The 26,878-nt window shown below is 37.6% G+C and overlaps 1 protein-coding gene across 1 annotated transcript in view; it reads right to left on the bottom strand.

The window, feature by feature from the left end:
• Positions 1-733: 733 nt before the first annotated feature.
• The window catches only part of PRR16 (proline rich 16), a 669,457-nt gene continuing 643,312 nt past the window's right edge, over positions 734-26,878 (bottom strand). The window contains exon 3 of the transcript XR_003426475.2: positions 734-1,043. The gene's annotated coding sequence lies outside the window, so the exon portion shown is untranslated. The remainder of the gene's footprint in view (positions 1,044-26,878) is intronic.

Genomic DNA, 26,878 nt, shown 5'->3' with positions numbered 1-26,878 from the left:
AAAACCAAAACCAAAAATAAACTTTTGATCCCTTCTTCATTCCTTTGACCACACTGATGCTTTTTCATTATTATTCTGTAGTTTTTTAATCTGAGACAAGTCCATGTTTTTTTTTTAATAAGATAACTGATCTTTACAGAAGAAAGAGAAACCAATGTCTGGAGAATTTTGAAATGTTTCCTTTTGGGACTCGTGCATGTAACCGCTTGTGGCCGCAAAACTCATGGGACCATCTGTGCAAATAACGGCACACATCATTACCCTGAATGGACGTGACAGTGCAAATATTAGAAGTGCATTGAGAAGTAATCAGTAAGAACTGGCCTCCCCCTCTCTTAATATGGAGTGAAGGAGTGAATGCAGAAACTTTTCAAGCAATCAACGACAATGCTTTTATTCCATTATGGCTTTGAGGGTGTACACAAGATGGCAGACATCCTCTCTGCAGACAGCAACATTCTGTCCTAATACTGTTCCTTGTTGACGTGCTCCTCTGTTCACTGTTTTTGTCTACTTGTTTTAAACTGCTAAATAATTCTAGCTAGAGATACCTCCTATCTCTATACTTTCACCTTCCCAAATGATAAGTCAACTTACAATTTTCTAGCTTAATTGCTGAATATAAATTTTTTCAGGATCACATCTGGGAATATTTTTTCCAAGGTGAAATAAAATGGGTTGTGTTTGTTTTTTGTTGTCGGTGGTGGTGTTGTTGGCTTGCTTGTTTAGTTCCTTTCATTTTTTTTTTAATTGTCTTGGTAATTTCAGAGTGAAGAGTTAAGGCTGTGGCTTTTTTTTTTTTTTTTTTTTTTTTGCCCCCAGGGTTCTGCTCAAGGCTGTCAGACTGAGGCAGATGATTTTATGCAGACCGTATCAGTGATCTTTTGTGCTCCAAAGTTGAGGGATTTGCTGCTCTAAGATGGACAGGTTCCTGGTTACTTCAAAATTCATTCTGGCCTCAAGAAGTCATATTGATGAATCTGAAGTGAGAAAAATGAGCTGACATGCCTCCAAATAAAGATATTCCTTCCAACCTGAAGGACCTGTCAAAGGAAGGAAAACAAAACATAAAAGATCAGTTTAACTAGTAAAAACAGTTTAACAAAAACACATTACACTTATTAATGAGCCAATTGTTTGTTAATGGGATGCGTAATTTAAAATTATTTGATTTATCCAGGATTTTAAGTGTCTACGCATATTTTAAACACATATCCCATTTATATTTCATATATAAAAACGTATGAAAAGTTAGTTGTCAAAATTTAGTGGTAGCATGCTTATCTTTCAATGAAAAGATCTTATTTCTGGCAGTTTTTATTTTATTTATTTATTTTTTTAACATTTATTTATTATTTTGTGAGAGACAGACAGAAACAGAGCAGGAGCCAGGCAGGGTTAGGGAGAGACACAGAATCCGAAGCGGGCTTCAGGCTCTGAGCTGTGAGCACAGAGCCCCACAGGGGGCTCAAACTCACAAACCGTGAGATCATAACCTGAGCCGAAGTCGGACGCTTAACCAACCAAGCCACCCAGGTGCCCTAGCATTTTTTTTTAAACTTCAGATAAATTTGTCCATTTGTGAATGTACCAAGTTCTCAGGATGTTTCATAAATTTTTAGACTATAAACTTCTTATATATACCACCCTCAAAAAATATTTTATCAAGCAATCACTTTCATTAAGATAATCTTTCATTGCCATCTGTATAGTCTCAGTATATTAACAAATTGTCAAAATAATATCCTTTTCCTGATGCAACAGAGCATTCAAAGAGCTAGTCTTTTTTTTTACTTCATGAATAACTACAATACTTTTTAAACTAGCACCTTAAAAAAATTTATATTCATATTTGTAATTAATGAACATATTTTTTTAAAAAACAAAAAGAAATGTAGCTGTAGCTCTCACCCTGCCCACCCACTATCCAACATCACTTAATGAGAGAGTGTCTATGGTCTGCTCTTTAAGTTACGATGTAATAGAGAATATTTATGCAATGACTTACTATAATAGGTCGAGAAAGTTATTAAAGTAAACCTGATACAATAATCAATTGATTAATACATTACTTTAAAAGTCAGACAGTAATGACTTTAAGTATACATTTTTTAAGTTTATTTATTTTTATATAGAGAGAGAGCATATGCATGAGTATGGGAGGGGCAGAGAGAGAGGGAGAGAGAGAATCCCAAGCAGGCTCCGCCCTATCAATGCAGAGCCTGACTTGGGGCTCAATCTGATGAACTGCAAGATCAAGACCTGAGCTGAAATCAAGATTCAGGCACCTGACAAACTGAGCCACCTAGGCACCCCTAACTATATTTTTTAGCCTGAGAACCTCTTGTTTTAACTCCCTCATGGGGGAGGAGGGTAGGTGAACTCCAAACTCATGATGCTTTCTCCAATACAGAGCCACAAACATACACACAAACAGAATAAATAATTTAATCCTTTTGTGACAAATTCAGTCATTACTGTTCTAGTAGGTTAATCATAATTCTTTTTCATTTTTTTTATTCTCACCTGCCACAGCAAAGTCCTAGTACTAAATAACTTCAACTATGGAAATGAAATAAAGTAATGATCCTCTCTCATTTCCAAGATGAAAACTAGAAAAATCACCATACACGATTAATCAATGTGTGTTGGGGGCTAGCTCTGGCTCATCACTAAAGATGTTGTATGAACAACACAGAAGTAATGGAAGACAGAGTTGCTTACAGTGCAAGAGTATATCAATATAGAGGAATTCAGAGGGCTGGAACAAACTGGCTTAAGCTACCCTTAATCTAACAGCATGATTTGCACCTGCCTATTTATGTTATTTTTGTATGTTCTAGAAACATAAGCCTCCACTAAAGGAAATTGACGTTAGAGCTGTTACTAATGTATCAGCAATAGTAATATAAAAATGAATATTTTATATTGGGTTTTACTATTAAGTAAGACCATACAAAAGTGACTTTCTACAAGCATACAGAAACACAATTCATGTACTTAGGGCAAAGATAATTAAATATGCCAGTTATATTTTCATGGGTCTCTGATATAGGAGTCTTTATCGCTCCACATCATTATTTTTTAAAGCTTATTAAAACTGGTAGAACAATCATTCATTCAAAACAATGTATTCCCTACCCACCATATACCAGATACTGCTCTAGATGTAAAAATGTAATGTTCCCTCCAAGTATATTAGTACCCAGAAGGTAAGGAGACACACAAAAATTCATGGTAAAAGCAGATTTGTGCCATAGTGTATCAAATAAAGAAGGAGCATAGGACTAGAAGCTTACAGAAGATGACACATGAATTGAGACTTAAGGAATCGTTTGAAATTTGCAAAAGTGACACGTTGCTGTTAGTTATGATATAAGGATTTTTCCAACAGAAACAGGTGGACAAAAGTAAAGGAGAGCAGTGGTGCCTTTAATACCGTGTAGCATACAATTGAGAGGAGAAAATGTAGTTTTTTCTAGAGAGGCTTTCAGGGGCCAAGGTGTCCTTTCATACTACGTAAAAAAAAATTTTAGAGTTTTATCCCAAGGGTAACGGGAACTGCTGAAGAGGTCTGATGAGGAGAGTGGCCAGAGGAAGCGTGGAGAATATGATGGAAGGCAGAGCGAGCATACAGAGGGCAGATGCTTACAGCAAAGGAATGGCAAAACCATCAGCTGAAAGCAATAACTAATAATCCCAGTTGCAGATGCTTCCTTAGTGGCAAATTGAAGAGGACAAAAGAACCCATTCCTTTTTAATTAAATTAAGAGACACTTGCATTCAATTTCCATCTATTTAAGATAAGAGCCAACATTATTTATGAAGCTTTTCCTGTCCCACCAATTTTTGTAGGTATCTAATGGAAGCAGACATTCAGCTCAGTCCTCAGTGACCATACATTAAAAGCAGAGACTAAAATCTTCTAACAGCAGATGTCTATATCCGCTGATTGAATTCTAAGATTGGGTATTAGTGGAATGCATTGAAATCGTACTGAGTTCTGAAGATTTGTTAGTTTTCCAGGCCTCTCCCTGGAAATAACGGTATCAGATATCACATTCAATCTCTTAACCTCAGGCTCAAATATTTTTTTCCCCACAAAACAAAAGCCCCAAATAATTTTTCATGTATAATTTGCAAATTGAAAAATTTCATGAACTTCGATTATCTTTTAAAATATATTTTCAAACCTCCATATGCCCTTTTTTGTATGTTTGCTTCAAATACGCAGACACAACATTCATCGTCACAATTGTACACATTAAATAAATTTACTCAACTTTGAGATAAGGAAACATAAATCACATACACCAAGATCTTATATACCCAACAATGATTTGAAGCATTCATGGAAATGCTTTGTGACCCAATCTTCAGATCAGTGGATTAAGTGCTTCATTCTGTCCAAAAAAGCCTTGCTTAAGGCACATCGCGGTGGCTCGGTCTATTAAGTGTCCCACTTCGGCTCAGGTCATGATCTCACAGTTTGTGGGTTCCAGCCCCGGGTAGGGCTGTGTGCTGATAGCTCAGAGTCTGAAGCCTGCTTTAGACTGTCTCCCTCTCTCTGCCCACCCCTTGCTTGTGCTTTCTCTCTCTCTCTCTCTCTCTTTCAAAAATGAAATCATTTCAAAAAATCAAAAAGGCTTTATTTAAAATTAAAATTTTCTTCACTTTTTGGATGGAATAGGTCAACAATTTCACTCTCTTCAAGGGTCATTTTTTTTAATTTTTATAAATTTTTCCAGAAACAAATGTGATATACAAAATATGAATGGTAGTAGATAATTTTTAGGCTTTAAGTCATTAAATGTCAAGTTAATTAATTTATATAAGTAGCACTTTAAGTGACTGAAAGCATGCCAATGCAGTAAGAGCAGCCTGATTTTAAATGTCAAAGACAGCACACAAAGTTAAGGAAACGCTAAAAAAATTACAAAAAGTTTGTACAAACTGAAGGGTCTTGTAATCCTATATTTCTTTGGACCCTGATGGAATTTTTATAATTTTATTTTTTGTATTCTATATTTATTAAATATAAATACAAAATCTGTATATATTGATTACATATTGTTGTAAAATATATGCTTTATAAAATGAATACATACCTATAAATATATATTTCATTAAATGTATAACTTAAAATATTTTAACTATGCGACAGTGTGTCATGTGTCTGCTGCATTTTCAGAAGTAGAAACTATGAATAAATCAAAGGCATTTTCAAGAAAATCTCTTTTATTTCCCCTCTTAAACTAATAGCAGCAAGACATTCACTTCATTCAGTTAAGTGGAAATGTGTGGAAAACCTACTATAACTCAGGCATTATGCCAAGCCTGAGGATACACAATTAAATATTTCACATTTTATTCAATTGTTATATTAAGCTGTGAAACGGATATTCCTACGTGAGGAAATTCTGGCTCTGGTGAGATTAAATCAAGGTCAGCATTACCACCTGCGAGCCAAATTCACTATTCTCCAAACCATCCCTTTGGTGCTGCAAGTACAGACATGAGTATTTATGACAAATAGTATGGCTTACATAGACTAAAATATTTACTATCTGGTCTTTTAAAGAAAAGGTTTGTCAATCCTGGTTGAATCTACCTATGTAATTTGTTATGAAATTACTTCCCAATCTGACCTTTTATTTCTCCAAATGGATTGCCAAATGTTTTAAGCGCAAGTATTAAATTACCCATATTTCACTGCTCTTTGATATGCTATTCTTATCATGTAACAATTCACATCTCCACATGGTTATGTGTGGTGTATTTCTGGAAGCTAGAAATTCACTTCCTCTCCAGTATACGTTTCAGATTCAGGTTTTCTATTTTAGCAGAATGTACATATTCTGTGGGATAACACTGAATTTCTAGAATAATTGGGACAGAAGTGGTACCTGTACAATATTAAGTAATCATATCAGAAATGTGGCCGCCTGTCACATTTATTTAGACCTTCATTTTAGGTCTCTCAATAGTTTTATCATTTTCTTCATAGATACCTTTCATGTCTCTTGTTAGATCTCTTCCCGTAGGTTCCATTATTATTTGGATGAAAAAGTTTTTAAATTCTATTTTGCATGTCTTTATTACTAGGTATATATTGAATTTTAAAATATTCTCATATCAGGGCATCTGCGTGGCTCAGTCGGAGACTGATTGGAATTCTCTTTCTCTCTTTCTCCTTTTCTCTCTGACTCTACCCTACTCATATAATAAATAAATAAATACCCTACTCTCAAAATTAAAAAATGAACTTAAAAAATATATTCTTATATGTAGCGAGTTTATGCCACTTTCTTATTGGTTTTAACAGGCTTTTGTGTATTCTCTTGGATTACCTAGATCAGTAATCATATTGTCTATAAATATTGATACTTTCGTCTTTCCTTTTCAAAATTTAGATTGTACGTGGTTTTTACCTTTGTCTTATTTCATTGTTTAGTATCTCCAGTACAATGTTGAACAGTGACAGTGGTAAGCAAAGGCTCATAGAATCATTTCAGTATGATGCCTTAGTTTTTAGTGTGAAAGTTTTGACTACTTTTCACCTTCTTTTGGTATTGTTTATTTAAATGTTTTTGGGGTTTTTTAATGTTTACTTATTTTTGAAAAAGACAGAGTGTGAGCAGAGGAGGAGCAGAGAGGGGGAAACATCGAATCTGAAGCAGTCTCCAAGCTCTGAGCTGTCCGCACAGAGCCCCATGTGGGGTTCGAACCCATGAACCGTGAGATCATGACCTGAGCCGAAGTCACAGAATGAGCCACCCAGGCACCTCTTAAACGTTTCTTGAAGCAAATTAGGTTATTTACATTTTTTGAAATAAATTTAACCATTTTATCCACACTTAAACGGAAGCCTTTTAAATGTTCTCTTGCTGATTCCTAAAGTCACTCATTTGTTTCTTCTCTATTTTTTTTCTTCTTAATCTTCGATGGTGCTACAGACTGAATGTGTCCCTCCCGAATTCATATGTTGAAACCTAATTTCCAATGTGACAGTAATTGCAGGTGAAGCCTTCAGGAGGTGAATAGGTCATGACAGCAGAACCTGACGAATGGGATTTGTGCCCTTATAAAAGAAAGGCCTGAGAGCTCTTTCACCCTTTTTTTTTAATTTTTTTTTTTGTTACTGTTTATTCATCTTTAAGAGAGAGAGAGAGAGAGAGAGACAGAGCATTAACAGGGGAGGGGCAGAGAGAGAGGGAGACACAGAACCTGAAACAGGCTCCAGGCTCAGAGCTATCAACAGAGTCCGACGCAGGGCTCCATCCTACCAACCAGGAGATCATGACCTGAGCTGAAGTAGGATGCTTAACCAACTGAGCCACCCAGGTGCTCCTTTCTCCCTTTCTGCCATTAAAAAATACAAGAAGGCTCTCTAGAAACTTGAAGCGGCACCAAAAACAACCGAATCAGCCAGAGCCTTGATCTTGCATTTTCCAAGCGCCAAAACTGAGAAATAAATATTTGTTGTTTAAGCCACTCAATCTATATTATTTTTGTTATACCAGCCAGCCGTAAGGACTTAGATATATGGGCGGGGGGGGGGGGGGGAGAATGTATTTTGACATTCTTCAAAAAATAATTTTAAAAATCAAACTTTCCTTTTTTTTGTTTGATCTTTTTCTAAATTAATTTGCTTGTTATCTTTATTAGTTGTCCTTGTCTATTTTAAGATTTTGTAATTCTTTTTACAGTATTTTGAGTTAAATGTATAGCTGTCATTTTGAATTTTTTTGCATTTTTTTGCATTTATTTGAAGAAAGCCTTGTTTGGTAATGAAAATCCCCAAATATTTATGTTTCCTAATGTGAATAAAGGGATAGCAAAACATTTTTCTCCTTCTTTGAAAAGAAAAATGACACTGAGTTAACTTCCTAGCTCTGTTTCCATAGAAACCTGATACTGGTAGAATGTCAGCTGTATTACTAGGCAACATTGCTTCTAATAAAAATAAATTCTGAATTGTAAACTGCATCTGGTCTGGGGGGACTGTGAATGACTATAAATAACCTCTTGGGATTTCTTGACTGGGGTGCACACTTGTAACTGGTCATTTTCTTTGTTTCGGGCTGTTATAACAGATGTTGATTACTGTTGTGGCCATGGTGAGTGTTAGTCAGGGTAGATCTCACACCTACCCATGATCTCAAACTCTCCCACCTGAGCTGTCACTCTGCATGGTTAGAGAAAGATGTGTACCCTCAACACCTGTGGGAAAACCCTCACGTTAGAGAATCACTGGATACTGCCCCACTGTCATGTTTTGTATCCTTCTAATCAAACCATGGTTAAGTGTGGCCTTTTGGGGTCACGTGAGATTGATGGTCCAGTTGAGCCCACAACTACTAAGAGTGGGTGTTATACATACAGAGGTTCTTTGTTAGTGATGAATACATCAAAATGTTATTGGCTTCCTATTCTGAGACGCGTTGAGGACTAAGGGTGGTCAGGAAGGAGGTACAGGGAAAGATTGTGGATTGCTTGAAATTGTTATCGAACTTTTAGATGTTAGTAACCCCGGAGACCCCTCTGAATCTTGTCCCTGATACTTCCAACCTGCAGCCAGGAAGTCTGATGCAAGAGGGAATTTTGAGTAGGAAAGGTACTATCATTCCTTCAGAAAGAAGGAATTAACAACAATAAATAAAATTCTATCATGGAAGAAGTTGGGCAGGGTTTCCTTGAGATGTGAAGAAAAACATTTCAAAGAGCTTTCAATGATAAAAATTATATTTAAGCTGGTTCTTAAAAGATATGGAGGTAATACATTACCAGTTTGAAAAGAAAAATGTAGGTGAAGCTACGTAGGTAGTCAGATAAAAAGACTTAGGATCATTTTTAAAACATCATGGGCTATTTCCTTTCACCCATTCAGTGTATTTTATATGCCCATGTATTGGTTCCAAGTTCTACAAAATTTGTTTTAGTTCTTCTACTGATACATATAGAATGTAATGCATATGATCAAATTAGGAAAAAGCCAATTGTGGAGGCACTTCATTGGAATCTTTAAGTTCTATTAAATATTAAGCTACTTCAGGAAAACATTTCATTTCATGCTTCACAAATTATGAATGATGAGAAAATCACCTTGAAAATAATTATTTTAACGTGAGGAAAAGGACACTGCTCATTCTACCAGTGCTTTCTCAATTGACACACCTCATGTCTTGAAATGAATTATCTATGACGTTTTCTAAAATGTGAGACCCTCTGATAGCTGCCTTGCTTTCCTGAGCCCAGTGGCAGGGCAGGTACTGCCCAAGGAATCTGTACATTCATGAGCGAAACATACACTGAACAAACTTGTAAGTAGCACACGCAGTAGAGAGGATATTTAGTAAGTGTAATGTGTCTAACAGAGCAACAGTTTATTTTCTTATTATTTTTTTTAATGTTATTTATTCTGAGAGAGAGAGAGACAGAGACAGAGCATGACTGGGGGACGGTCAAAGAGAGACGGAGACACAGAATCCAAAGCAGACTCCAGGCTCCGAGCTGTCAGCACAAAGCCTGAGGAGGGGCTCAAACCCACAGACTGTGAGATCATGACCTGAGACAAAGTCGGACACTTAACAGACTGAGCCACCCAGATGCCCCTAACAGAGAAATAGTTTAGAGAGATGATACTCAAGTGTTTAAGGCCAGGTAGTCATTTTCTAAAATAAGTACCTGATGCCTTATAATATTATGCACGAGAATGACCCTTCTCATGTGAGCTAGCATATCAGACAACATTCAACAACATCAGTTCCAAGTTACCAAGGCTAGCCACAAAATGTACAAGGTCCAGTGAAAAATGAAATTCAGGAACTTGTTCAAAAAGCAGGAAAAAAGCTTTGTCCATTCTTGCCTAGTCACTCTGCTTTTTTATTCACTATTTAATACCGGGCTTGTTTAGGCACAAGTTGAGTGCATACCCCGTATATCCCCTTGGGGCTCTGCCCTGCAACTCATACCTGGAAACCCAGCTGCCAGTGCTGACCTCCATGGATATGGAGGGCAGTAGTGATCTCTTCCTATATGAGGTGAAATGGGTGGCCAGGAGCTCATCTGTCTGGGTGGCAAATATGGAACCATGCATGAAGGGAAGCCTCAAGCCCCCCAACGCATTCCTCATTAGCCCATGGGACTTCACTTATAAAACACAAATTTAAAGATAAAAATGTCAAGTCAGTGACTGCAGAGCATTAAACACCAAGTGTAGCAGGGTGTGGGTATGGTGGCAAGGACTTCTGAAGACAGGGTCTTAAGCAATGGCAAGGGTCACATGCCCTCGAAGATGACGCTGCGAGTTTGTCCCAAATAGACTTTCATCTGTCCCACTTCAAGTCTTTACAACGCAACTCAAAACAGCTCCAACAGCATTCCCAGCTTTGCCTAATACTATGCTCTATTGTGTTTAGTTCATCCAGAGCATTCAAAAGCATATTCCATTCATACAAAAGTAACTACAGAAGAATAATGTACATGAAATATAAGAAGTAACATTAAAGTCAGTTTAAGGAATGACTTAAAAGATTTTTATGCCAGATCACTCCTTTTACTCATTTGTGTAGGTAAATGACAAGGGTCTGCTTATTAAGGTTTTGACATTTTTACATAGAAAAATAGAATATGTATCTGGTATGTAAATTGGCCCTGCAAACTTTACCCTCTAAAATAAAAACTTCAAAAGTGTTTGTAAAGTCCATCTATGATATATAAATTCTTGAAAAAATACTTTGTTGAAATCCTCTATGAAAATTAGCTATGGATATAAGTAAAATATAGAAGTTCTCTTCTTCATGGAACATCTACACTCACCAGCAAAAATCTATTGTTATCTTAAGGTGTATCTTTTTTTTTACATATGTATATGTCCATGCAGAATGACAACAGTTTGAAAAAAAGGTATTTTTCAATTATGTTGCAAATTAATTTTAATTCAGCTGAAATGAGTTTAATGACACAATTTTTAATAATGATGGAAGTTATGTTTTATGAGGGATGTTATTTATAACAGTTGAGTTACAATGATGTGGTAATGTTTCAAGATATTAATATATGTATAATTATGTCAATATATTTTAATACACAATTATTTCAATTTCAATATAAATTTCAATATTTCAATATATTTATATCATAAAGGATTCCTAAAAAGTATATCTTAGAAGCCTACCACAGACCTGTTTTGGGACATTTTTGTCAATCTTTTGAAAAAAATGTTATTATTGATAATAAATTTTACAATTAAATGTCATAAAGTCTTCCATAGAGAAGGAGTTAATGATGAGACAAAAATGACACTCTTTCTTACCCTTTTAGATTCCAAGTTGAAAATATTTGCTGGAAGAATACTTTCCAGAAGTCTTTCTTACTGCTGATGACGGGCCCAACCCACTAACTTTGTCAAGAGTATCACCAACTCTTATTAAGTGCAAATTCCAATTTGTACATACAAAATATTCCTTCCACAGAATACACTGCACCATATGCCTGCATGCTCAAAATTAAGCTCTGGAGCTCAAAATTAAGTTTCATTCCACAGTAGCTAGAAGGGTCTGGACAAGATAGTTTCTGAAACTCAGTTTCCTCATCTGTTGAAGAAGAGGAGGATGAGGAGGAAGAGGAGGGGGAGGAGGAAGATGAGAGGGAGAGGAAGATGAGAAGGAGGAAGAAGAAGAGAAAGAGGCGAAATATACATTCATATCTATCTCCCTGCATTGGTGAACAAAGTAAATGAAAACAGATAAAAAAAGATTTTGCAATGTTTATGTATTTCCTTTTTACAAAGAAACATAAATACATTGGGGAGGGGTAGATAATTCCACAGCAGTGCTGAACAAGCTACGTGAGAATCAGATTCTCAAAAAAGGATCTCAGGGCAGGGCGTCTGGGTGGCTCATTCGGTTAAGTGTCAGACTCTGGATTTCAGCTCAGGCCATGATCTCATGGTTTGTGACATTGAACCCTGTGTTGGGCTCCATGTTGACAGTGCAGAGCCTGCTTGGAATTTTCTCTCCCTCTCTTTCTGCCCCTCCCCTGCTCTCACTCTCCCTCTCTCTCTCTCTCTCTCAAAATAAATAAACTTTAAAAAAAAAAGAAAGAAAAAGAAAAAAAAAGATCTTAGGGTTGCTTGCTGTATCTTGATAGAACTGCCCTAATCCGGTGTCCCATCTCCCACCACTGAAGGAAGCCATGAAAGTGGATTTGCCAAGAAATAAAAACCAGAATCAAAATATCTTTCCCTCTTTGTTCTACCGTTATTAATAACATCAGCATTGGCACTTTTTGTACCCAAAGAATTATAAATACTTTCTAATATTTAATTACACTAGAGAAATATAGCACGTAGTGTTAGAGTACTGAAATATAAATGCTACAGGAACAAATTTAGAAAAATAGTCACCGGGACAATTTTTTTCCATGAACATAGAAAAGCATACTGATTTACTTCATTATCTGGGGAAATGGGGGGCTCAGCTCTATAAAAATGCAGCTGTTTACTTACCCTAGTTCCCCTTCATCTTCACTAGAGGTGTTTAGAGAAGAGTTTTAATTTTGTTTTTGTTTTCTAAAAGAAAAATCTCACCGTTCATTATGTTTTCAGTACCATAGGCCAAGCGGGAATTTTGCTCAAGCTAATGATTGTGAATTGTCTTCTCCAAAGCCAAACATGCTTTTGACAGCCTCCTTCTTCCTCAATCCCTCTTTTCCTGCTGCTCTTTTTAATTTCCTTTTTATTCACTGATGGGTGCAGTTCAGACAAACAGTTGCAGCCAGACTGGAGAGCACTGTGAAATGAATGGCTGTGATATTCATCCCTTCTTTTGGCAAAACCCCTTTATGGAACTGCATGAAAGCCTGCCTGAGCTAACGTTAACACGTGTACATTCTACTGACTTCCATTGGAAATGAGGCGTGCGAGAAGAATGGCATTGTTTTTCCATGGCACAACGAGAGTACCTTCAATCAAAACAAAATTAAAACACGAGCATTGCTCCCTCCTCCTTGTTTAAACACTTCTGTCAAACCACATTCATTTTGGGTTTTTAATTTATTACATGGAGCAAGCAGTAACAATGCTCCCCCCTCAAATGTTCACTGATGTTTTCCAACGATTAAATTCTGTAGACAAGTAATAAAATGCTGCTCTCGTTTTTACAAAATGGCCTTTCTTTCTTCCTCTGGCTTTTAAATAAATGATCAGATGTGTTCCCTGAATCAGCAAGCTGGACTTATTGGTTGCCTTTTTTATTAACCTAATATAATCAGGTTAACTAGTCTTCCCTCGCCAAGCATGGCAGGGTTAGAAGTCGAGGACAGGAGGTCAGCCATGACAAATCAGCTGAATAAAGTTATGTTATAGTCTGGAAAGGAATCAAGGATTGTCTTTGATTATTAGAGTCTCTGAAGCAACTGACCTTGGAAAAACATCCAGTCGCCTATGCCAAGAGACCATCTCTAGTCATTAAGATCTTTTTTAAAACGTACTCAAAAGGGATTGGAAACAAAACAAAACAGAAGACAGTCTACTTAAATTTTATTTTTCTTCTTCCCAAATGCTTTGCATGTTAAGCATACATGACTAAATATTGTAGGCTCAAAGATAGGAAAAATGTCTTGCATCGACTAACAACAGAATGGTATTTCTGGAAAGTCTGTAAAATGCCACATATAGAAGGTCTCTTACAACGGTTTTGTTTTACTCAAAGGGAGTAAGATAATACTTCAAGGTTAACTGGCAGGCATCCAGGATATTTTTTACTTAATGAAAGGGTCAATTTCCTATCATCTTTTCTTCATCTTGTCACCATTAGGAAGGAGAAAATGTGAGGATGTGTATTTATACACCCACACAGCCAACAGAAAGCAGATGACCCTTGTAAATGAGACAAATAGCAGAATGACAAGCAGTCTTTACTGTCATTACACTTGGAATTAATCAGAGGGAGGTCTCAGGCTCTCTAACAATATTTGCCATGCTACTTTTCGAATACAATTCACATCATAACACTTTGAAAGACAAGAACTACACTATCTAAGTGCCACCATTGGGTTATGCAGAATTCAGTAACTTCGATCATGGTCAAACCAAAACTAGTCTCAGGGACTCTCAAGGCACTTTTGGTTCAGGTGGGGGCCATCCACTTTTACTAGCCTGAACAATGTGCAAACAAACAACTGCTATGATTTCTACATTTTCAATTCCATTGTTATCAGTGGAATTCTGACATTAATGGAACCCCAGAAGTCAGTGTGCTTCTGGATACTATGGACTCAGGGAGAGGGGGCATAATCTCAATAAGGCCCTGTGGTATATACAGTTAAAACCTGGGACTCATGGTTGGGTCAGTCAGTTAAGCATCAGACTCTTGGTTTCTCCTCAGGTCACGATCTCATTGTTTATGAGTTTGAACCCCACACCAGGCTCTGCACTGACAGTTGCGGAGCCTGCCTGGGTTTCTCTCTCTTCCCTCTCTCTCTGCCCCTTCCCTGCTCTCTCTCTTAAAAAAACAAATAAATAAACTTAAAAAACCCCAAAAACCTAGGAGCGTAAGGCCATTTAGTGTAAGTAAAAACAACCCCTTGCTTCATAAGCTTTCTATATTGAGAACAAACTGAGGGCTGTTGGGGGGTGGGGAAGAGGGGAAAGTAGAAGATGGGTATTGAGGAGGGCACTTGTTGGGATGAGCACTGGGTGTTGTACGGAAAACAATCTGACAAGAAATTATATTAAAAAACAACAACCCCTTGCATTTATTTTAATAGCCTCTAGGTAAATCTCTATTAAAATATAGGGCAATGTTTCTCATTCCTGGCAGTACTAACATTTTTGGTCTCCATAATAGTTTTGGAGGGGCAGGAAGCTGTCCTGGGCAATTGTAGCATATTTAGCCAAATTCCTGGCTTTAGGGTCATTTCATGTCTTAAACAAAAACTTAAATGGTGTTACTTTGTCCATTCACTCAACTTAAAACTTGTGAACTGTGCCACTACCTGCAATGCATTAATAATAAGGAAAAAATGTGCTTAAAAAACAGCACATTTGTTCTATACAAAAATAATGCTCTGTACTCCTAATAACAGTATTTCAGAAAGCCAAAATACAAGTTACAGTGTTTAGAGCTGATAGTGAATTTTTTCATTTCATTCCTTTCATGAATTCATGATCTATTTATTTAGCTGGGCCAACAAAGACAATTTTTGTCCATGATGGTCCAGTCCTGAGCAAAGTCTTGCATGTGCATGGCTGTTGTCAACCCAATTATGGAAACATTTATTGGAAATGTACGTACGTGCATGAACTGCTCAAGGCACTTGGAAAACAAAGGTGAACACGATATTAAACTAAGTACCAAGTGAATTTTGAGCAGACCTAAAAGAAAAAAATGAACTCTGCCTGAGGGAACTGGAAGAGGGTTTCAAGGCTAGCTTCCTTCAGAAGGATGAAAAGAATTTCAACAAGAGGGAAAAGCATTCAAGCAAAGCAGGGACAGAGTCAGAAGAGCACATATCCAGAAACAGACAGAAATGGGTGCACTTAGAACCTGGCCTACAGACTGGTAGCAGTAGCCAGAGACAAAACCAGGAAGGGGGGATATTACCATGTACATAATGGGGAGAACTTCAATGTTTTTAACTAGAAAGTGACTGGTCAGGTTTGCAAGACAGAAAGATGGCTGTGCAGGTCTATAAAGAATGAATCAAACAGGGGGTCCTGGATAGCTGAGTCGAATAAGCGTCCAACTCTTGATCTCTCTGCTCAAGGTCATGATCTCACGGTCCGTGAGTTGGAGCCCTATGTCAGTCTCTGTGCTGACAGCTCAGGGTCTGGAACCTGGGTCAGATTTTGTCTCCCTCTGTCTCTGCCCCTCCTCTGCTCGTGCTCTATCTCTGTCTCTCAAAAATAAATAAACAAAAAAAAAATTTTAAGATGAATAATAAAAAAAGAAAGCAGACTCCGAATGAGGGATAGCAGTGAAGAGTCTATTATTAAGGCAGTATTTCAACTGAAAAAGAATGATATCCTGAGTTGAGAAAAACAGCATTAGGAATTGAGACGAGGGAATGTGCCCAAGCAGTATTTAGGATGTAGAATAGAAAGCACATGAAAAATAATTGTAGTGGAAATCAAAGAGGGGAGGGAGATTTTTCTTTATGGTTTCTGGTGTGGGGACTTGGGTGGACAGAAGTGACAATTTCCTGAGGTAAAAGAAGGAGCAGGTTTGGAGGAAATATACTAACTGTGGAGGATAAACTATTACCCCAAACACCACAACACATGTGTCACAGAGGCCATTTAATATACTCAAATGTAAATTACAGAAATATTGGTTAAAATGGGAAATCTGGCTTCTTAAATCACAGGCTCTTCAAAAGGAACTTTTCTTGTCAATATGACTTCTGTTAATTAAAGAGGATCAGATGGGGAATCTTTTTTTTTTTTTTAATGTTCATTTATCTTTTGAAGAGAGAGAGAGTGAGAGAGAGAGACCGACCATGAGCTGGGGAGGGACAGAGAGAGAAGGCGGACAGGATATGGAGCAGGCTCTGCTCTGACAGGCTGAAAACAGCAAGCCCTATGCAGGGCTCAAACTCAGGAACTGTTAGATCATGACAGGAGCCGAAGTTGGACACTCAACCGACTGAGCCACCCAGGCACCCCCAGATGGGGAATCTTTAAACTTTACTTCTGTAAGTATCATGCCTTAAATACAGTAAGGTTAAAGAATTTGCAGAGGAACTGCCTCAAAGAGTAGCTTGGCTCATTCAGGGGGAGATAATGGCTGATTAATTCACTTGAATTCTTTGGCATTCTAAATAAATTCAGTGGCAGCCTTCATAGGGTCATAAATCCCTTGGAGAATCAGATAAAAGCTATGGACTTGGCCCCTTAAAAATGAGCAGATTTATATACAGAGAACATTTTGCTTATGATTTCAAGATGACTCTTCATGAGTACTCATATACTACAAGGAACTTAACTTCAGGGTCTTTGGTTTAGAGGTGGATCAATTTTAATCAGAGATCAGTATTGTTAAATAAATAAGTCAAATATATATTTAGAGGTATCTCTTTAGTGTTCATAAAAAATATTCTCTTTTCCAAATAAACTCATGCAAATCTGGGTTTTACAACTCAATACTGTTGACACTTGGGTCAGGTAATTGTTGGGGCCTGGGAAGGAGACACTAGCCAGCGCAGTATAGAATGGTTAGCAGCATCATTAACCTCTACCCACCAGATGCCATTAGCAATTCCCAGTAGTGACAACCACAAATGTCTCTAGACAATGTCAAATATCTCCGGGGAGGCCAAATTGCTCCATTTGAGAGATATCGAGATAGGCAATGACTTTTATCTTCACACAACTCCCACATAAAAAAAAAAAAATTTGGGTATTCTGTTTCTGAAGAAAAATATTTTCATGGGAAACCTTCCTACAACAGATCCCAAGGTTGGTAAGCAGCTAAGGCCAGTGTTCAGATACCCTGGGACAACTCTTTTTTTTTTTTAATTTTTAAAAAATGTTTATTTATTTTTGAGAAACAGAGGGACAGAGCGTGAGCTGGGGAGGGGCAGAGAGAGAGGGAGACACAGAATCTGAAGCAGGCTCCAGGCTCTGAGCTGTCAGCACAGAGCCCGACATGAGGCTCAAAGTCAGGAGCCACCAGATCATGACCTGAGCCGAAGTCAGATGCTTAACTGATGGAGCCACCCAGGTGCCCCTCTTTTTTTTTTTAATGTTTATTTGTTTGGAGAGAGTGTGCATGCACACATGTGAGCATACATGAGTGAGGGAGGGGTAGAAAGAGATAGAGAGAGAGAATCCCAAGTAGGCTCCATGCTGTCAGCATGGAGCTTGGGGCTCAATATCACAAACAGTGATATCATGACCTGAGCTGAAATCAAGAGTTGGCAACTTAACTGACTGAGCCACCAGGAGCCTGTGGGTGGACAACTCTTAATCTTTCCCCTACATTCCTATTCTCATTGTAAGAGAGAAAATTATCTCCTCTTCATAGATGGCTAAGAATTACATAATAAAATCATAGCATAGCCACTGTCTTTTATCTATCTGCTTCTCTCTTCCTCCTTATAAAAAACTTCCTCTTTAAGAAATTAAATTCTTTAACTTAAGCAATAAAGAAACTGATATTTTCATAGCAACAAGAATCCATCAACTCAAAAATAAATCAATCATCATAAAAACTAGTTAGTAATTGAATATATAACCATCTGTAGCATGAGCAAGTCTGTGTTCTTAAGGTAAATCTTACCTTTAATTAGTTCTATAATGGGAAATCTGCAAGCTATGGAATAGATTGGCAACAGATACAAAAATCTGCTAATACCCATATAGAGAGATACTGAAATTTCACTACAAGTGCCGTGTTACTCCTCTCTGCCATTTCTTTGTACCCAGTCTTGCTCTGGAAAACGTTTTGTCTCTCCATTTATCACCATTTATATTTTTTATTCTCATTTGTCAACATGTTAGCTCTCTGTGTTTGCTCCCTGTATCCATTGCCTTATCTCCTTATAATATCCTTCATTTTTATTGTGGAGTACAGACATTCCCCATCCCACTCCTTCTCAACAGGTTTTTGGTAGTCCGATAGAAATAACCTTTTTGGGGCACCTGGGTGGCTCAGTCGGTTAAGCGCCAGACTTCAGCTCAGGTCACGATCTCACGGTTTATGGGTTCGAGCTCCACGTCAGGCTCTGTGCTGCCAGCTTAGAGTCTGGAGTCTGCTTTGGGTTCTGTATCTCCCTCTCTCTCTGTCCCTTCCCTGTTTGCACTCTCTCTTTCTCTCTCTCAAAAATAAATAAATGTTAAACAAAATTTTTTTAACTGAATAAAAAAAATAAGTAGCCTTTCTTTCCCTCAAAACGGAACATCTAATTTTTAGCTAAGCCGCTGCTCATGCAGAATAAATACTACCTTGAAGATATATGTAAACATGTGACAAAATCAGAAAAAGATGGAAGTAAAAATATCGAGCGGTAGCTCCTGGCAAACTTCTTAAAACAAAGCCGGTCCATACCCGGCTGAAGTTTTTTCTTCCTTTCCTCCAACCTCCTGCCAGGAACATAGATTTGATGGCTGGAGTTCTGGCTGCCAGTTTACACAATTAGTATGAACACAGTTTTGTCAGAGATGGCCACGAGGAATGTTGAAAGGAAACTCAGTTCTTGAGAGCTTTGTAAACCAGAGCTGCCCTATCAGCCCTGATCTGCCTCAAGACTTCCATGTAAGAAAAACACCGGTAATTTATCTTTTTAACATCACTGTGATTTGGGGACTCTACTTCACATAGGGATCAAATCTTAATGGATCCAGGTAAGAATCCATTCTAACCTCAAGATGGAGCATGTGACCTAAGTCTGAGCCAAATACCTGATTGTATTTCTCTGTATCAGAGGGACCCACACACTCTACCAATATTCTATATAAAATGGTATATTTCCAGAACCTGGATTTGCCATAAAGGTTTGATGAATGAACTCAAAGATGCTGTCATTCTGACAAAAGCTCCAAGTGTATTTTGATTTAAATATCAAAATTGACATGAGCCTGGGCCCAAGTAAAACCTTCATGGGATGACTGCGTACGGTTTCAAGGGATGGCACTGAATGACTTCAGGGTTATGCAGTTAAAACAAATATTCAGGCAGCCACAAACATACTTTGTAGGTGCTAAAAACTATAACTAAGAGAGTCTAATGTGAGTTTAACAAGCTCTGGGATTCATCACTCGTAGACAACTATGGTATTTGGTGCCTCGCTGCACGATGTTTTGTGACAAAACATTACCCATCAGGTTAGACAATCTTCACTCATCCATCCAACCAGTCCTTCTGGGTCCCTCGCACAAATGTCACAATCACCATGTCTTCTGACCAGTGTGTGAGAAAGACAATAAAGAGGTTGGTTAGTAGCTCTAGGTGTAACAAAAGAAAAACGTAACACAGTAATAATAATGCCAGGAAATATTAGTCTCATTAATAACAGTCTTCAATTCTGTTATTCAATTCAATTCAAATAGAATTTATTGAGCACTTGGAGTACTACTTCAAATACATAGGTCTTGCCTTAGTAGTATGTTAATTACTATCATTAGGCACAAAGATATTTGACCAATATTGCATTGTGCATGCCCTATATCAGGGAATAGTGTATATATTCCAGAAAGAGCAGCAAGCAAAAGAGACAGAGGTCTTTACGTTTATGGGGCTTACATTTTAGTGATGAAACCATATGCACAAAGGAGCTAAGTCAGATTGTAGGGCACTTTGGCATAAAGATGAGCAGGGGAGGAAGCAGAGACATACTTCTCCCAAGAGAAGAAAACTAATCTCTGTAATTTTGACCTGTTAAAGGGAAGGAAGAAAAAACAGTGTTCCAATGCCTCAAAAGGTGAGAGCGTGTTACATTTTGAACAAAATTATGTCCCGCAGGAGGGCTGGAACTTAAGGTCCGCAATTAGGAAGGGCCAAAGGGGCCTAAGGGGTAGAGGGCGGACAACAATGAGAGTTCCATCTTGTTTCAATCTGAAAAGATTTATCCAAATCTCAGAGATAAGATGTGGAAAATACAAGATGTTCTATGCTACTTTTCAACATTAACATATCCTTTAATTTTGAATGAACACATGACTGATGAAAATCCTTGGAAAATACGAACAGCAAAAAATAGTAAAATATACTTTCTGACACACAGAGGTATCCAATATTAGAGCTTTGGCATATCTTACTCCAATTCTTAAAATTTGGTCCTAAGTTGAACTAATTTTCAACATAAAATATTTTTGTAACATGATATCAAAAGATTACTGTAACATTATTTAATGGCTATATATATATATGTATATATATATTATTTGAGAGAGAGAGAGACAGAGAGTGCAAACAGGGAAGGGGAAGATAGAGAAAGAGAGAGAGAGAGAGAGAGGGAGGGAGAGAGAGAGAGAATCCCAAGCAGGCTCCACGCTCAACACAGAGCCTGACACAGGGCTCCTTCCCACAACCCTGGGATCATGACCTGAATAGAAATCAAGAGTCAGACGCTCAACAAAATGAGTCACCCAGGTGCCTCCATGGCTATATAATATTTTAAGGTAAAGCTATGTTCCTGCTCATTTTTTTTAAATTAACGTGCATAATTCCTTAACACAAAAAATACGAATAAATATATTGGACACATTAGATTTTACACCGAAATAAATACACTTAGAAGTTGCACAAAGTATGCTGTTTTGACATTAGTCCCAGGACATGCTTTGAAAAAAAAAAACATAAGAAATGGTCCCGAAACAAGTAAGTTTGTGAAATAATGCATATAAAATTTTGTCCCCATTGGAGAATCTTATAACACAGTACCATTGACATTTTGATAATCATGCTTTAAAGAAAACCAATTGTATTTTCTTCACATTTCCCCACATTATTTTATGACAAAACACACTCTGCATACTTTCTATTTATATGTTACACACTCTAAGGAAAACTATATTAAAGAATCAAAAAACAAAAAGCAAATTAGAGATCAAAATTAATTAGTATATTTCAAATATCCTAATAAAAGTATATTCTAAATACTTCTTAAAGTATTTTTTAAATCTTCTTTTCTAAGATTTTTAAAAATGTTTATTTACTTTTGAGAGAGAGAGAGAGTGGGAGAGAGTCAGAGATAGAGGGAGACAGGATCCAAAGCAGGCTTTGTGCTGTCAGATCACGACCTGAGCCAAAGTCCAACACTTAACCAACTGAGCCACCCCATTTTTTTTTAACATTTATTCACTTTTATTCACTTATCACAGAGCAAGAGCAGGGGAGGGACAGAGAGGGAGACACAAAGAATCTGAAGCAGGCCCCAGGCTCTGAGCTGTCAGCACAGAACCCAACGTGGGGCTCAAACGCACAAACTGTGAGATCATGACCTGAGCTGAACTCAGATGCCCAGCCCACTGAGCCACCCAGGGGCCCCTAGGCATCCCATGTTAGGGGTGCCCCATGTTAGGGGTGCCCCATGTTAGGCGTGCCCCATGTTAGGGGTGCCCCATGTTAGGGGTGCCCCATGTTAGGGGCACCTGGGTGGCTCAGTCAGTTAAGCATCTGACTCTTGATTTCAGCTCAGGTCATGATCTCATGGTTCATGAATTCGAGCCTGGAATTGGGCTCTGTGCTCACAGCACAGAGCCTGTTTGGGATTCTCTCTGTCTCTCCCTCCGTCTCTGCCCCTCCCACGCTCGCACTTGCTCTCTCCCTTAGAATAAATGAACAATAAAAAAATAAAAAGAAATAATAGATGCTAATATTAAAAAATGAAAACAAGGCAAGCAACTAAAATCTCATTTCTTCACCACATCCTAATTCTATCCTAAGAAATCACCATCATGAACATGTGAGAAATACTATTTCAGGCATTTCTCAAATCACATATGCAGATATAAGGGCAGACAGGTAAGTAGATAAATAGATAATAATAGATTTATAGATAAAGAGATGACATTTAAATTTTGAATTATGCTGTGTTCTACTTTTAAGAAGTATTCAAAGGGCGCTTAGGTGGATTAGTTGGTTAAGCATCTGACATTGGCTCAGGTCATGATCTCATGATCTGTGAGTTTGAGCCCCTGACAGCTGACAGCTGGAGCCTGGAGCCTGCTTCAGATTCTGTTTCCACCACCCACCCCCCCCGCCCCGCGGCCCCCCACTCTCTGCACCTTCTCCACTCACCCGCGCTCTGTCTCCCAAAAATAAATAAAAACATTTAAAAAAAGAAGTATTTCTAATATTACCTTACATTTAACAGAAGCAGTGTACATTTAGTGTGACCTAAACAAATTGGTAAAGCTCATGTCCATTTTTTTTCAAGAGATAGAATATTATTTTTTAAATAATCCCTGTAAACGTAAGGTAAAATTTTGATATACGGTAAGAGGTTCAAGTCATTTTTAAACTAAGGGATTAGATTTGAAAAATAGACATTTATGAATTGCAATCAAAGATAAAGAAAGTAGTTCATTTAGATTTCTTTCCACTTCCACTAGATTGAAAAGTATTGGAATGAGTTTTTCTCGAGACCCAGACTCGAACGTGTGGGATACACTATTTCAGGGAAAATTTCCTCTCACATTCCTGAATGTATTTGTGTCCTCCATATTCTTCAAAACTCCAATTACACTTCACTTTATTTTCTTTGACTATTTCCAAAGTCACTTTTATGTCTTTATGGCTTGCTCTTTAAGTAATCTCCTCCAGTCTCTACAGTTGGGTTTTCAATTGTTTTTATTATGTTTCTTATTCTATCATTATCTTGTCACTCTCTTTGTAAAAGAGAAGTCACATTTTTGGGAGTAATTTCGTTGCAGTTTGAAGAACTATCTAAAATCTTGTTTTCCCTCCCCAGGTAATTCTTCCAAAATGTAAGTTCTTTAAGAATCTTTTTTCTTCGTTTATAGTTGCTGTTCATAAAGCCGTATGTTTTATCGCCTGCTTTTGAGTTGTCATTAAGAGATAGCCTGTATGCTAAACACTGTCAAATGGTCAGATAATGGAGCAAAAAAGGGGATAAGCTCCAACTTGGAATGATATCATTTCCAGTACTCTCTTACCAAGTTTGATATTTCCTTTTGGTACAAAAACACCCCCCATCTTCAAACCACGAGTGTCAGCATTTAAGCAGTGGTGGGTTGGTATAGCTCATTATGAATTTCCTTCAAATATAAGCACTTCATGTTGAGACCTGGTGATTGATGTTTCCTCTCCTTTGGTCATCCCTCTTGACATCCAGGACTCTCCTTTGCAGAGAAGGTTCAGTTACAGAAAATGACTTTCCTTTGGTTTCTCCTGCAGCATGAATTCCATGCCAAGTTGTGAGAATGAATTAGATTTCCCCACAGATGTCCCCCGATGCGGTAGTGGCCTGTCCTAGGGCTCAGACCTCCTCATTTTACCATAAAGATGGTGAGACAAGCCGCCATGACCATGATTCCTCCTTTCATGGATATGTTGTGGCACCTCATCTTACAGGCTTTTCTCTGGATCACACCTGACAGTGGTAGTCTTGCTGATACTTGCATCATTGTGAGCACTGGCCATCAACAGATTTTGAAGGAGGAATATATGTTTAAAATGTTTTCGGGGCCCCTGAATGGCTCAGTCAGTTAAGCATCCAACTTCAGCTCAGGTCATAATCTCACAGTTCGTGGGTTTGAGCCCTGCCTCAGGCTCTGTGATGACGGCTCAGAGCCTAGAGCCTGCTTCTGATTCTGCATCGCCCTCTCTCTCTGCCCCTCCCCTGCTCACACTCTGTCTCTCAAAAATAAATAAACATTAAAAAAAATAAAAATCTCTTTATTCTGCCACCCATAGCATGTATTATTTCTAAAATAAGGGTACATGTAGGAGGAACACAAGTGGGTTTGGATCGATCCACATGGGGCAAGATCATTAAGCACTTTGAGTTTTACTCAGAGAAATAAATAGGGGATAACGCAGTACACAGTTTTGAGATTCTAATGAACTCCGAGATGCAAGACTGACCCCATTCCATCATACAATGAGTCTTTTTCAAGTTTATTAATTCTGCAGAGTTTCCAACTAACACATTTTGTCATCACAGCTTGAACTCTGTCCAGTCAAGCGTAACTACTCATAACGAACAATCCTATTATGCCTTAATGTGAGTTTTGTCCTCAGATACTATAATATGAAAGGAGTTCAAATCCGTTATTTAATTAGTTTCACAGTAATACATAAATGAAGTATATCCACTCAAGACCACAGTGGTAGGCAACATCTGAACAATGCTTGTTCTTGAACTGTTCTGTTACTCTTAAGTTGAATTTGCCAAATAATGTGTTTCTTTCAAACATTCTTTGAATTTAATAGAAGTCCTAAGAAATGTAACTTGCGAACAACTCTTACTGCAATCCTTTCATTTCTTCCAAATCATTTTGCAAACATTCATTTCTTGTAATTTCCTGCTCATAAAATCCCAGGTGGATTTGGTGAATAAAATGTATTCTTTTCTCCATACCTATCAAGCCAGGATTATGAGTTCTTGAGGGTCAGGTTTTTGCTTCAGCTTCTCCAAATGTTCAATTAGAGACAGAATCAGAAAGTCACTAAATTCAATTTATTCTTTTGCAAAATGACTGATAATTTCTGAGGAGTGAGAGTAGAAGAGAGTGCCTAAAATATTTTAGACAAATTCCAGTATGAGCAGAATGTGAATGAGTAAAGTGAGTAATAAGCAATATTAAGGAAAGATCTAATAAATTATAATATCTAGCCCTGGTTCCTCAAAACTTTTCTGGAATGGTATTGTGTGATTCTACCATTCTGCAGAGACTCATCTGTGTTGATTGGAAACAAACCAAAAAAAAGCGACAATTTACCGTAGAGAGTGGAGATCATTCACTGTATGATTTCATTTCTAAGAAATGTCCAAATAAAGCAGATCCATAAAAAAGGAAACTGGTGGCCATTTAGGGCTACAAATGGTGGCAAGGTGTGGTAGGAGGTGACTTTTAATGGATATGGGGTTTCTTTGGGGGCCATAAAGTGTTCTAAACTTAGAGTTTAGACAGTGATAGATGCATAATTTGGTGAATATGCTAAAAACTACTGGCTGTGTACTTTAAAGTGGTGGTTTTTATGGTATGTGAATCATATCTCAATAAAGTTATTTTCTAAAAAGTTGAGGAGCAAGAACTAGGTTGTGAATTTTTCCAATGCCAAGGATATATATATATATAGGAGGGAGAAGTGGGCTCAAGATGCCATACTGACTATTTCTTCTCCTTCTGTTTCTTTGAATAGTGCCTTTCAATGATGACTAATTACATCCGGTGACATCCAAAGATTTTTATGCCATTTTCAACCCCCCCCCCAACATTGTGATTTGGCTGTTGTGAAAGAATACTCTTAAACCCTGTGAAATTCAACCAGTTTCTGGATATTCAGGGAGTTAAGGCTGTTGAATTTAGAACTCAGATGACAAACATCTTCAAATCTTCAAATTTGAGGGCAAGAGGGTTGATTGTGCCGCACTTACAACCCCTTTCTTCATGTCCCTCCCGATACCACTCTTCCTGAAGAATGGGATGTACATTGTTTTGGTGACGTCGAGAGCTCTGTTTGAAGAAGTCATGAAATCCATTGTCTTATCAAAAAGAATCATCAGCACAGAATTTTTTGAGAGTCTGCTCTTTGAGCCGGGCATGAGAAAACATGTTGCTCAGTCCCCTGATGCCATGAGACATCACAAGTCAACCACGTCTCCTAAGAACCTGCAATTTGGACTGAGATGTGTTGCCTTGGTGACAATTTTGTGAATTGTCACAGCAACAACTTTCAAGGTCATTCATTACATCAAACATTTCATTAGCATCTATTGTATACCCATCTCTAGAATTGAGCTGCTTATCTTCTTGGGGGGGAAGAAGACTTCTGTGCTTTTTGAGGATTCAGGATGTTAGGACATCAGTGAAAGGGAAGATAAGTGTAATCATATTAGTTCAAGGAAGAATTTATTTTAAAAAGGGGGTGGGAATTGAGATGAATATTTAAAAAATGGGTAAAAATAAAAGACTCCACTTAGATAATGAAAATGTAGCTCATATAGGATGTAGATGATGTTTGCAATGTGCATATCATAGAAAAGATTCATCCAGAATGTATTAAAACTTCTATGTATCAGAAAAAAAAGTGAGATAACACAATAGAAAAGTAGGAAAGGAGTTGAGGAGATAGTTGACAAAGGAGGAAACCCAAGTGGTGGAAAGAGATTTGTTTTTAAAAATGCCCAACTTCATTAAGCAGCAGACAATGCAACTAAAAAACACAACAAGATACCATACACC

Source organism: Acinonyx jubatus, chromosome A1 (assembly GCF_027475565.1).
Source record: "Acinonyx jubatus isolate Ajub_Pintada_27869175 chromosome A1, VMU_Ajub_asm_v1.0, whole genome shotgun sequence".
Taxonomy (NCBI): domain Eukaryota; kingdom Metazoa; phylum Chordata; class Mammalia; order Carnivora; family Felidae; genus Acinonyx; species Acinonyx jubatus.
The sequence above is the reverse complement of the archived record's forward strand: the minus strand, read 5'-3'. Positions and strand labels throughout refer to the sequence as shown.